At 38.8% G+C, this 14,419-nt stretch overlaps 1 long non-coding RNA gene across 1 annotated transcript; it reads left to right on the top strand.

Annotated features, from left to right (window-relative positions):
• Positions 1 to 7,253: 7,253 nt before the first annotated feature.
• Positions 7,254 to 13,767, top strand: LOC111270949 (uncharacterized). The gene is made up of 3 exons (XR_002686565.2): positions 7,254 to 7,545; positions 8,417 to 8,557; positions 11,569 to 13,767. It is a non-coding gene; the product is annotated as an uncharacterized LOC111270949 (long non-coding RNA).
• The last annotated feature ends 652 nt before the right edge of the window (positions 13,768 to 14,419 follow it).

Below are 14,419 nucleotides of genomic sequence, written 5' to 3'. Positions count from 1 at the left end.
CATGGATCGTTGAACCTGGAAAAGCGCGACAACCATGTTCGCCATTCGGTCTATGAGCACAATGAACCGACGGAAAATCACGCTCATGAGAGTCGCAGTCCTTATATGTTACACATACAGATGAAGAGCATATAAGAATACCTTTAGTTTCATATTTGGGGCGTGATTTTTGTAAAACAGAAAATTACTAAGAAAATAAATATACAGTTCAATGTGAACAGCTGATGACACACCGCCTTCCTCACTATTACAGCCAAGATAAAAGGATCAACGATCTAACAAAGGTACGGTATGTGTTATAAATAGGCCAGACGATCACAAAAGCCATATGTTAGGCCTTTTTTCGAAAGCTAGGGGCCCCAAAATGGCTGCATCGGAAAGTACCAATGCTTCGTGTAGAAAGTCTCGTTCATCCATGTAGCATACGATATTTTTACAAATCATACTTTTGAACAGGCGCCTGATTCAGATACGATCATCATTATAAACCTGGTACCCTTGTATGCGGCACGAGCGACATGTATGTAAGCGTCGTTCCGTGTTAGGCTTGCTCAATAATTAGGTTGAGCTATTGGCTATGTTACGAAAATCAAATGAAAAGATCTGCGTCCACTACGTTAAGCATAAAAATAAGATGTCGTTTGGCATTTCTGTGCTTCGCGGTCTTTTTCAGATTAAAAACTATTAACTAAGTTTTTTTTTTGTAGAAAAACACTGTCCTATTTATCTTGCTAGCATCCATTAGCGAATGCACGAATGTCTACCCAACAAGCGAGTGGCAACACAGATCTCTTTTATCATGTTTGTATTACTGATATCGAACGGCTAAAAATGACTCAGAACTTATAGATACGTCTAGTATGAGATTTCAGTGACGGAAACCCCTGAAAATCCTTTCTAGCCAAACGATACGAACACGGTGCCTACCTAATATAAATGTAACACACCCACGATGTTTCGATATATACATATTTTATCGTAACTTCATATCGCACGTGTGCACCTCGTTGTATTGCTATATTCATTTGGTACTTTTAGATAATTTAGACTTGTTGTATATATGTCTATATAAATGTATTTGGTGGTATGTCATAAAATTCGACTTTTGGCGTTCATTCATGTTATAAAATAATACATGGCTTCCCTGAAACAAGATGGATAATTAAAAATATCCGCGTTTCACATTAATTCCTTGATAATAATGATGTGATGTTTATGAGCAATTTTGAGGAACGAGATCTGTTCCAGATTGAAGTAGCGGGCTAACTATTAGGTGTTATGCTTCGGAGGTAACGGTGACAATTTCATTGCGATGGGGTGCAGGATTATATCTTTGCATGGCTACGGGTTAATTTAGCTACAATAGAAGACTGTCTGACTTGTGGCGACTAAAGCGTTGCAGTAACGGAATTACCCCAAAAAATGTGATCGAATGGCTAAGGTTAAGTAATATCGTAGCGCAACAAAGTCACGGAATAACTCGAACCCATTGAATAACGGGTTCGCTAAAAGCTGTAAGTCAGTATATATGTGCCTAGCGTTTCGACAAAAGTCCAAGTGATTTTTGCTATTTTCTCTGTAAGCTTGACGAGAAAACAGTCATAAAATTTAAATTGTTGAGAGCGTATGTCTTATGCTAAGAAATAGACGCTAATAATTGTAAAAAAGGTGATATTTTTGGACAGTTTTTTTTTTTTTTTTTTTTTTTAATAATAGTTAAACATTTGTAAAACATTTCAATACATAAATTGCTAAGTTTCTAGGCTCTACACAATAGGCGTAGAATTGTAGAATAACAAAGATTTCTTACACCCAACTACGAAGGCGAATATGGTGTTTTCTCCACTATTTCCGCTATTTGAAACAGATTTTTTTGAAAACATCCGTATCCAATGAGAACATGCGTTAGGTGGTGGGTCATTTCTCCGAGGTCTTTCTTGTACCGCTCTTTGATCTCCAGTAACAAACTCAGAGAGTGACCCTTGTTGTGTTTGCGACTCCTCGCGACGCTCTCTCCTTTCCAAGATAAATGGTTAATCCTAAAACAGTTCCTTTCGCTTGTCAATTATGATGTTCCATGGTCGTCTTATACTCAGGACAATAACCGCAAAGTTGAAGCGGTTAGGAGTTTTTTTTTTAAATTTTTTTTCAGAAAGCGAACATGTGGCGTACTTTCCTTTTACCCAACCAGTATTCGCGTCAAAAACGATAGAATCTGTCATTTTTTTTTAAATTTTATAGAAATTTACATTTTCCGTCTCTCACACAGTTTCTTAACCCTCAGCGTCAGCCTTGACTTGATGCAGACAAGGCTGCTCCGCTCCTGGGCCCCAGTTAAACCCTAGTCATCTCTGGCTGGACTGGCCGGTTATTCCAGTTTGGTGTTGAGATTGACGCACTTTTTCTTTCCCAATAGATATCATGGCTTATGTAACATAGCTCAGGGCTATGCTTTCATTCTCTTACGAAACCTCTCCTAATGGCGGCAATAATCATCAACGCTAGGTCAACTGCATTTTTTGGTATGAGTAATTTGAACAGTCAGTCATAAGTAGGATTTTACGAGACTGATTCTAACGTAGAGCTTCACGGCATTCTTGCCGAATGTCGAATATTTCGGTTACTTATAGTTCGCCGAAGATGCGGAGTAATTCTTCTTCTTACTTAAAGAGTATCCGGGTTCACTTAGTACTAGCTGATTCAGCTGAGAGTTCCTTACATGCAGAAGGATAGCCACCTTTTCCCGTTTTGCTCCCTTTACGCGTGCTCGACGTGATCGTTTAAGTTTAGAACCAGTTGTCTGCGCTCCCTTTTCGTACATTTTGCTTGTCAACTTATAGATAATGAAAGCTTCGAATGCCTTATTCATTGATCTGAGAAGGTACAGAGACCTGCCAGGCTTTACTATGAGCCTCGTTTTACTCGTGTTGTCAGATGTTTCCTAGTGATATGCCAGTAAACGCTTTACAACCTCCGATGATATTTTCTCCCACCCTGCCGCCTGCCCTACCAGTATTCTTCAACTCAGCATCACGATTTCCTTTAGCTTTGTCCTAAATTTCACTCACTGACAGCTCTGATTTCTCGGAAACATTTTTTCTGCTGTCTCCGTAATCTGTTAATTTGGGCGGCCCTCCGCCTAGGCCTCTTCCACTTACTATTTTGTAGCTTTACTCAATACATTTCAATCCATTTCTTCTGATTGTTCCGCTTTAGCTCTTTGCGAAGGTTGACCCTGGCTTCTTGAACTTCACTGAGGTGCTCTACTGAAACCTCCCTTCAGCTAGCGTACATATTCTTCTGCCAGCTCGTTCGTACAAAACGTACGGTCTATATAGGTCTTCTGCCAAGAAGATTGTATATCCGTCATCGATGAAAGAAACGTCATCTTTGCTTGACTTAAAGATTAGGTTCATGTCGAGCTTTTGCTTTATTGTACTGTTCTTTGGGAAATTAAATACTTGTCATTGTCGATCGAAGTTGCATTGCACTGAAGCACTTTTACCATTGTTGGCAGTCAAAGCGCATTGGTAATAAAAGCCTGTTTCCATACAACTTACTGGTTTGGTATATTAGGCTACGGCAATCGAAATAACCAAGAGATATTATTTCGAGTTTCACGTCTGGTATCACTGTCCGGCATTCTGTTAGAAGTCTGTCCATGCCCGGATTCGAACCCTAACATTAGCAGGAAAAATACGTTTTCCATTAAGCTGTCCGGGGGAGAGCCTTTCCTGTTGGCAGTGTAAGATTTACCAAAGGCAAGGGAAGCATTTGTTATTTGCTGAACAGTTTTGTGCTTTGTACCTTATGTGATAAGCATCTACAGCGGCGTCTGCCGTCAGATATGTCCTCGGGATAGTCGTATGCCTAGTAACTTACCTTCAGACAGGTACCTTGTAAAATGCAACCTATTTATTACCAAAATCTAGAAACGTTTCTACAATGCGGTGCGTTTCGCCCTCGTGCCACAATTTTCTATAATTTGGTAGAACAGTAGCACGTATCGTGTGAATCGAACAACTCTGCAGGGTACAATCTCGCGGAGTCAGACTCGAGTACCTTCAAACCACCTAAAGCAGTTCCACCTAAAGTGGAACGCATGTTGCGCGATTTGCCTTTGAGCAAGCCTTTGAGCTGGATCTGCCGAGCTTCGTCAGAGCGGACTGATAATAACAATAGTGATAGGGATCAAATAGGAGCGCAAAGGTGATTGGTTGCATAGAGAATGGATGAAATTGCAGGACCTCTAACGATATATTTAAGGTTTTTTGGTGTATGATGGAGTATTTTCAGCCGTAGAGTGACTAAAATAGAAGAGAATATGGAAAGTTCTGACAACCTTCCGAAGATATTCTCGAAATCTTTGACATTGTGAGACAGCATTATAACGGTTTTGTAAATATGAATTGACCCCCATATCACTTTCTATCCATGCTGTGCAGTCTTCTCTAATATTTATTTCAAATACAACTATAGCACATGTGTATATGTTCCTGCATGTGTTTGCAGACCTATGCGTCAACAGGCTAAACTTTTTTTAACCCACTTGTAGTTATTCCTATGTTTGCTCCGTTCGCACTAGCCCGGGCAACAGGACAAAATTTTTTCAACTATAACTAGATGGTTTGTCTGCGGTGCAATGACGACTGAAACAGCGTCAGATTTGTCCCTTATGTACCTTTTCTGCTGAAGTGAGTCCTAATTATTTAACTGAATATTCGACCAGTCGCAGGAAAGCAATTGCGCATCTTTTGGATGACATTATCATTAAACGCTTGCTTCGTATTTTTACTTCCTGGGTTCTCGACCTATAAAGCAAACACTTTTCGTTATCGGTGTACATATATATATATATATATATATTCTATAGCTGTTAGCATATCTATTGAATTAAAAGGATGCGATGTCTGCATCACGAGCAACAAACATGCCGAAGTAAAGATTGTCTGTTAAAAAAAATCCTCTAAGAAAATATTTCGAATATAACTAACAGTAGTGATCGCAAAACACTACAACTACCAAATTGAAACTTCGCGTAAAAGTGTGTGATATTTAATGGTATTATCTACCTATTGAGAATACTCAGGGGCGTACATTCCCATCAGTCGTAGAATATGGATGGCTGCACATCAGACTGATTGAAACTGGTGCCTGCGAAAAGATTTTCATTTGCAAGGTAGCATTTGTACGCACATTACGCTGTTTTAAGCACACAGAGCGTTCCGTTGCTTCCTCCTTCTATCTGGAGCAGTAGTACTAGTAGTAGTAACGTATTTATCTATTCAACTTGAGCACACTTAAGTGCGATGGCCCAGTCTCAAAACCGATCGCAGGCCCACATTGTCTCGTGCTAAAAATTGGCTCATTTGGCTGGATGGCTTAAATTTATTTATTAACTCTATAATATGGAAACACAAAATACACATGTTTACAGAGTTTTATTGGCAACTTTAACTACGTTGCATTTTGCAATATAATTTATGGCATACGTATTCATTAGGAGAGTCTGTAATCTAGCATCCGTAACATGCACCGACCAGTTTGCTCAAGTCTCAGCCGCACTTTGTAGTGGATATGAAAGCAACAGTGTTTAATATAGAGGAGCAAAATATTTCTAACATAAGTCGATATACCGAGGCAAAACTCCATCCGAGCCTTGTTTAAGAAGATCACTTTGTCGAAAGGCAAAAAGAAGATACCCATCTGGGAAAAGGTGCGATTCATGCGTGTTTCCTATTAGTGCTCGGGAAGCGCAGAGAAGATAAATAAACACTTGACTGAATTATTAATCTATCTGTCTTCATTGTCTAGCTTAGCCAACTCCACGGTCTTTGCCAACTGAACGAAGAGACGATTCGAGCTAAAGCTAGCATGAGCGGCACAGAAGATGTATACTGCTGGTACAATAAGCCCTTTGTCTAACTTAGTTTTTCATATCTTTTAATAACTATTAACAACACTTGGATATCTACTGAATCAAGCCGCAATATGAAACGGCTCGTTCGATTCATATCTCTTGATTTTCGCATTACAAACAATGCACCAATATAATAGAAGGTGACTGAACGCTCATCAAGACGTTTACTTTTTTGTTGTTAATACTGGTCGTATATTATATGTTTACTGGCGCCACCTCACGGCCAGTTGCAAGATACTCTTTAGAGAATGGATTAGGTGTTTCCATGGCTAGATAGAGCGTGTTTTCCAAGTGAGCTTAGCTACACCTAAGGTAACCTAGATTCGAAAATGATGAACGTCGCCCGGTGTAAGACAAAAATTTTACCATTGAAGACTGATTTGCACACTGCATTAGCTGCTCTTAAAAACGGTTTGAAACGAAGCGTAGACATACTTCGTTTCATACTAGAAGCGACGCTTAACTCGAAATATTTATGTAGAATTCAGGTTTCGCCCTTTTCACCAGTTTCATCACTGGATTCGTAGTAGTTCCACGAGCTTGACGTCAGAGCAGTACCGTCGTCTGCCAATCAAATCGAACCTCTCTAAGCCTGTCATGTAAAAACGACCCAGAAAAAGAACGACAGCCTCAGCGGCTCACGGAAGTTGTGTGTTCAAATTTGAACTTTTGTACCCAAGCATTTTTGCAGAGCTCTTTCTCGCAGGAAAGTATCTGCACCGTAAGGAGAGAATTACTTTGACTTTAATAATATATATATACATATATGTTATATTGATAAGTAGATAGATCACGATCCTCAATCCTTGACCCAAAGGCCATCGAAAACTTCAAAAAAATATCAGGGTAGTTATCTTTGACTCTTAAAATTTTACATGCTTGCTTCCTTTAGTACCGGCAAAGCTTTGGTGGCTATTTTGCGATTATCTCTCATATAGAAAAGAGAACTGCTGAGCACAAAAGTAAAAGGAAAGTCCGCTTGATTCGTTCTTTCTTTTTTTTTTTAAGTGCAATCAAATCCTCTGAGGACACTGAAGCCCCTGTAGTACGTTTATGCTATTAAATCATTCCATAACAAAAAAAAAACCCTTATGGACCAACGCCGGGACAGATATTCATGGATGCACAAATTTGTGTGCTCACGTGTTGGTCGCTATCTCAACAGATGTCAGTGACGCTTACTCTAGGACAACTATTTTCACAAAAAGAAAAGGGAAAACGGGTAAAAGGGAAAAAAGAGAAAGAGAAGGATTGAAGCCGATTGAGGCAAAGCCTTGGCCTAAGTACGAGGTAATCTTGTCTGCCAGTTGGCCCCTTTAGATGATTGGCAAAGGGTAAGCGATACGAAACAGCAGCGAGTGCTTTACTGGCTTGTGTTGAGCAGGTCGTTGTTACGGAACATTATTCTACGCTGTTTTTCACTTTCTTCGTGTGACGGCTCCTGCTTGGGATTATGTTGTTGTTGTAGCCCTACCATCAGCGGAGTGTCCTTTGTACGATTACTCTGTATAGGTCAATCGGTACACTTGTAGTATAGGGGCTACTCACGACTAAGCCGCTGACTGTGCTGGCTTCTGGAAAAGTTTTACCCATTGACTCGCCATCGGCGTAGCAAGTTCCAAAAAGTGAGTATCTTACGAAAGGCTTGAAGATAAAGTCTATTAAAAATGTAATTACTAGCTATGCTATGTATCCGTGCATGTCGACCAAACATGCATTCATTGATAAGTAAAAATCCCAAGGGAGAATACTTGCTGGCCTCTTTTAAGTTAATCTTCAATTATTGATGCCAAGGACAACTTTCAGCTAGAACAATCACTTTATATATCAGTATATTGGTACCAACTATAACACCCAAGGTAAATAACCGTTGTCTCTTGAAGTGCATATTTATCAAGTAAATCCAAAAAAATGTGGTTCTTCTACGCCCACGATTGTTCTCTTCTGGTATCCGTGATTCAATCTCACTAACCACTGGTTAAAGCACATCTTCTTATTGGTGCTGTTTTTAAAAACATTTTTTTTTAATTCCTCTTCATCTTTGGAAAAGTTAAAATCTACGGATGAGTTAAAAACAGTTAGGATTAACCAGAATAACCAGTGACCACCTGCCCGAAGAATTACAACCTTTACTCTATGGAAAAGGCTAGTAGTGAGTGTGTGAGCGCATCGACTTGTCATATTTCGACCTCCTGTAAAACGCTTCACCAGAGAGAAAATATTGTGTTGGAATCTTAAACATTTAAATAGGTCTTTACGAAAATAACTTTACGACCAGTTTACTTAAAAAATTAAAATTGTTGAAACTTTCTTTGAGAGTTTTTTTTGTATCTAAATAGGAACAGGTCAATTAACACATTTTTTTTGCAAGTGCTAGGAGTGTCATTTTCAGCGATCGCGTTTATTCAGCGTAACTCTCAATCAGCGCGATTACAAGTTCAATTTGAGATTTAAATCGCTAACTTCTTCGTAAAATATTCTTTTTTTAATCCGCAGGTAACTTTTTAATAGAAACCATGCTTTGGACAATATTTATGTGTACGAACTCGCAAGGGTCGTCCGAATACGCTTTACAAAGGGCGCTAAAAATCTTAAACGGACTAGGCTCTGGAGCCTGTCTCGATGAGCCGATTGACAGTTAGTATTCCCCTGTATAAAGCAACTGCTAGTTTTTATAGCAAAGACTTATGTGCACAAAAAGTATTTTTGGGCCATTTTGACTAATTTTCGAGCTTCTTGCATCTAACTTCCATAGACTGACTAGCTCCTCATGCAACGCTGACATCACCATTAAAACAAGCTCAACTGACCACTTTTCCGCACTTCTCCTTGTTATATACAATATATATGAATCATATATATAGATATATATGATTCACATGAGATTTTGTGTTCCCGGAGAAATTCGTTCAAATGCTCAGTATCTGCAATTGAAAACAAACAATATATTAAAGGAAGTTAAAGGGTTAAGCACGAGACACGGTATTCAATTACTACACATCCATCATTTTCTGCTACGTCCACAATATCGACGCTACCACAAATTGAGCTAAGATTTTATATTGGAAACAGCCAATAAGGGCCGGCTAATTTTCGGAATATACTAGCTAAATTTATTAATTCAACGCTAGTTTTTGAATCAGTGAAGTATACTTTGACATGTTATATTCGAGTATTACACGAGTATACAGATAACAGGTAAGCTTTTTTTGCAGGTGTACTAATTAGTACAATACTGTTCGCTAGTATCATTGAAAATAGTTCTCCGTTGACATCAACTCATGTGATTATATAATCCGCAAAAGAGTTAGTTGATAACGATGGCAAAAAAAGTGGTACGGAGGGGTTTAGGTTTTCAGATGCGCCTAATAGAGCATCTGCTGGTGCAGTCGGATATATCGACACACTCGATACTACCTTAGCTGCTTCTCTGGAGAGAGAATGCAATATCTCTTAGTTTTAGGCAAACTAGTTGCTTACATAAAAACTAATCCTTTTTCTGTGTCCCTATTGCTTTCTTTGTAACTTGTCGGTTAATAATAACACGGACATGGTAGGGCTTGATTTCGCATAGATTATGGGAAAGTAAGTGTGATCACATGCACTTCGATTGAACGTGACTCCAGATGATCTTAAATATCACTAATCTTCAAACCTCTGATTTGCAAATATCTTAGTGTTATGCAAAACCCTTTGGGAGGAAGTCTGCTCTAATCGAGCTTATATTTTTCTAAAAATAAAAGCTATATGGAGTGCTCTAAGCATAGCTGACACAAAAAAATATATAGATTCGAAGCTCCTAAAGTTGATTTAAAACTGACTTAGTGTAAGTCTACAAATATATTCTACAATCTGAAACGCTGGCGATCAAAGTACAAATTTAGCTACCTCAGCTTCCATTTCAAGCAATGGTCTAGTAAGTAAGCTATTACAAAATGGAACCGCCATCATATACATTAAAGGAATACCGTGTCTCGTAAATTTCACTCGTTTATTATGGCATCTAACTGAGGAATGAATAAATTCTTCATGCTCGATCCTGAAGGCATCAGGAACGAACCCTCCTTTTCAGTTAGTTAATCTAAGGACATCACACGTTTCATCGATTTATGATCAGCGTGGCTTTTCTTGCAAAACGTACTGGAGGGATTTTCGATTGGTGGTCTGCACGAAGTAATTCATCTTGTCTGCAGTTTATAGGTGTAACGATATTGTTACGGTTTGCTTCTGTACTAAACGTTGCTAAAAGTTTAGAGCTACGGGAGGCGGTCGAGTTCCCGTTGCTACCGGTTTCGTCAGTGATTGACATGCAGTAAATGATTAATTTTTTTGTTTGACAATTTTACTAGCTCTCCCTGATTCTCTGCCTGTTTTGTGATATGATAAAGTTTACATGGATTTACCTAAAGCTATCGATATGAGGTAGTACGAGGCGTTGCCCCAGGTTGCAAGGGGGCAATGTTGAACAGTTTTCTAGCTCAATCCAGATGCCGTTGTCTGCAGTCGCTGTATTGGCCCATCGTGGTGTGAGTATTGAGCATTATCTTTCGTTTTTCTGAATGTATATAATTGACGGATGAGACTGCGCGTATCGTGCACCGCACTGGTTTGGATTGAAGTTGAGACGGGAGACTTCTTGAATGGCTCGTCTTTAAGCTATGTAAATCTTTAGACTGGAATGGTACCTAGCTTCTCGCTGTACGGGTCGGTGTCACCATTTCTTAAACTGCTTGGCTTGCCCACAAAAATGGATTCTGGATTTTTTCCTACGACGGATTTTTGAAGATGGCTATTGGAGACGTCAGTGCAAGGCTGGACCATCCACACGTCGATCAATACGTACATCTACTGTAAATTTAACAAAACAATCCGCTAAGACAGAATAAGGACACGAGGAAGTTGCCGAAGATAAAAGTGGTCATAATTTGGCAAATTATTACTGTGTGGCTGAATGCAAATTTTAAATGGCTAATTCGTTATTAAATATATTTCTCTAAGGGAATTCGATTTTGGTACTGCTGTGCCCTGTAAATCTATACATCGGCGCTATATACAGTTATGTTTCCGCCTAGCAAAGCCGGACATCATTGATTCAAACTCGGTTGTATTAAAAGGAATTCTTTGTAAAACAACAAATACTGTAAAATAACTGTATGGCGATATTACATATAGTAGTACATAAGGTTTGTTTATGTTTAGGAAAATAAAATTGTATTGTACGAACTCAAAAGTTTCAAATTTGAAACTTTAAGTGCCCGCTTAAAAAGACCGACAATGGTACTGCAGCACATGGCTCTGCATGAGGAATACCCGAGAGATATGGCGTCGTATTTTGTACAGATACACATAGCCCTTGGGAAATAAAAAGCCAACATTCCGCATACGATTCGATAAAAGCCATGTACTACAAAAAGGGTAACTATGCATCGGTTTGTTGTGTCTGACCTTTTTCCATTCTTCATTAGTTATAGCTCCCGTATAGTGAAAGTCAGGGTCCGAATTGGCGGCGGCTGATAGAAAGCTTACGTCTCTTTAGCACTGAACAACAATATAGGTGTATGGCGTGCTTTAAAAGCGAAAATTTGATTTCATCGAGTTTTTCCAGTTCTATCGATCAAAGATGTTCGCAAACAATTTAACTTCCGTAGGTAACAATCGGCATCACCTTCATATCACATAAGCCCAGGACCATGCGCAAGGAGGACCTGAAGATACGTCAATAATTAGGCCATTTAAAACTAAAACCCAGCAGAGCTTCATGTGAATCTATGGTAGACGGATCAAAACTGTTTATCAATTTAACTTGGCAGCAAATAACTATTAAATATCGTTTTTCTTAGCAGTAATTACAGCTTCGTTGAAACATTGATTTCTTTGCGCAAGAAAATGTAAGCCTTCAAATTGAAGTTATATGCGCTAGAGCTAGGACAACGATATAGAAGTGATGAATAAATACTTCAATGAATACGTTTCTAGCTAGCAAGAGCTGTCATTGTCGTGACAAGAGCTGATTTCTGGAAATCATTTACCGCTAAGCAAACAAATTAACGGCTGTGATTCGTTTATTAGGTCCACATAAGGTTTTTCTGTGGAATGCAAAACCGGGTTTCGAATAGCTCAGGTACTAACCCATACACGACTTATATTTTGTTCGCGAATAGAAGAAAACAATAATAACGTATACATCGTTATTCTAAAAGGTTCGCGACGAAATGAATGAAGTGTGTACAACTACCGTGACTATATGATTCTTGTATAACTTTTCATGGCCCAAAACTACGATGACTTCGGCTCATGTGGCATATGTACGCAAATACGCATTCCTACCAAGCTGATCTGTATCTTGAAGCAACTTTATTCTTTAATTTTTTTGTTACAGGATTGTTATCGGCACCATTTAGTTTCGTACGTGCCCATTATGCAATGGCCCATATAGCCTTCAGATTGATCACTTTAACTCAACTTTTATGAAACAAACTTACCCCTAGGTTGCTTTTGGAAATGTAACTTTGGGACAGGCGAACCTGTTGTGAAAGAATAAGGCGATTATTCTGCTTCTTAATTTTTCAACAAAAATTATATCAAATTCAAAAGAGTTATTTGTTCCGTGTAGAATTATTTTGTGTATAGAATTAATTCTACACAGAATCAGAAATTGGTTAGAGAAAGAACTATTAACTTGGATTTCACCAAATTTCTGATGTGTATGCCTCTAAAATATTCTGAAAATTTAACAATATCCAGCCTGTAAGTCTATATCTTTTTGCTAGAGAAAAAATAGAGTCTTTGTTTTTTTTTCCTTTTTTTTTTTTTTATATAAACCGTACCATTTAGAGAAGATGGTGGATCCATATGAACCAAAATGTACTAAAGACGAATTCGCCAAGAATTTTTTACCTTGCGGCCTATTAACGGTTAAAAATAAATCGTTAGGTTTCAAAAAATAATTCATGAAAGACACCTACGTTGTTGGCCTACCTAGCTTCTCCTGGTGGGGCTATATCATCGAGATGTAAAGCTTTGTAATTGATCCTATTAAGCAGCTCTATTCTATTGGAGCAAATAAACCCATATTTTCGAAAACGGAGACACTAATGTTATTTTGTGAGACTAATGGACGATCTATGGCTTCTGTTTGCAATGGGGTGGCAAGCTGCCCGCAATAGAGTCTCCATTTTCGACGATGAACGGCTCTCCTGCAAGGATAATGTTTCGTAATGGCCCAGCAGCCCTGGCTAATTATCAGCCTGTGCTACTGAAAAAAAAGAAAATTATTTCCTGTGAATACGTTTCTGTTCATCGACACGAAACCTGTGTTTTGAAGCCCTCTTACGATATTTGGCGTCATAAATAACTCCTTGTACGCCCTGTACAAAGTCAAGCTTTCAACGACCCAAGAACTGCCACGTCTAAGGGTTGTAGTAGTTTATTCGGGCAGCGTGAAGGAAGTACGACGATGTACACGCCATTCTCCAAGGACAACCTGGTCACACTTAGGCAGGGTTGGGTGAATCTCGTGGTTATCTAGGATTAGCGGGCATAACTTCTCTAAGAAACAGCAAATGGTCGCCAGTGAATGCCTAAAGCAAATTGCCAAGCGCTCTCTTTGCAATCCATCTGGACAAGCAAGAAACCTTAGATTCATAACCCTAGTTCATCCATCGGCACATATTCCTTAAAGCGACGAAGTTCTGTTTCGACTTGCGATAATAAAGGCCAACATCGTAACCAGTATCTCGCATTACTGTTATGACACTAGGGTAGCTACTTCTTTCAGGCATAGTACCTTTAATGGGTTGTTTACCTTATGAATAGACGTATTTTTTTTTTAACTTGAAAAAGTAAAATTGCTTGACTTTATCAGTTTCCTGAAGTTTTTGAGCAAAACCTTAACTGCTTCCTTATTTAAACTCGCGGCACATGCTAAGGGCTTCTTTAAGATGCCTCGCACAAAAGCTGATCCGGGCGTGCTAGAAAGAGCCATCATGGTGATCTGTATTCAAAGTTTTTCCGATTTCTCTGTATAATAAATAATCGTCAACATTTTGTTATTTAAAGCTAAAATGATGCTGGCCCATGTTGCTTTCAAAGTGGTCATATAGTATAACCCATTATAATGACCTTTATGAGGCGTAACTTGCTTTCAGTCTGGCATTGAAATTAAAGTTTGGGGGACGCGAAGCTGCTATGGAAAAAAATGAGATCGCTCTTTTGCTTCTTTACCACTCAAGGAGCGTTCAATGAAGTACAACAAAATTCTATACAGCCTCATCTTGTGAAGCTTGGTCAAAAAGAATCAGTAACGCAGATTGTGCTAAATTCCTGATCCGTGTTCATCTGAAAAAATCGAAAACTTTAATAGTACTTGAATTTAAAATCAACTTGCTTTGGCTATAAGCATACAGAGCCCTACTACCCTTACGTATAGTGTTAGGCTTCAAGCGGAACTGTTTTCGACTGGTCCTAGTGATTTTTCGAATGCGCTCGTCTCAGATAGGT

The sequence above is a fragment of the Varroa jacobsoni genome, unplaced genomic scaffold, assembly GCF_002532875.2.
Source record: "Varroa jacobsoni isolate VJ856 unplaced genomic scaffold, vjacob_1.0 contig00216, whole genome shotgun sequence".
Taxonomy (NCBI): Eukaryota; Metazoa; Arthropoda; class Arachnida; order Mesostigmata; family Varroidae; genus Varroa; species Varroa jacobsoni.
The sequence above is the reverse complement of the archived record's forward strand: the minus strand, read 5'-3'. Positions and strand labels throughout refer to the sequence as shown.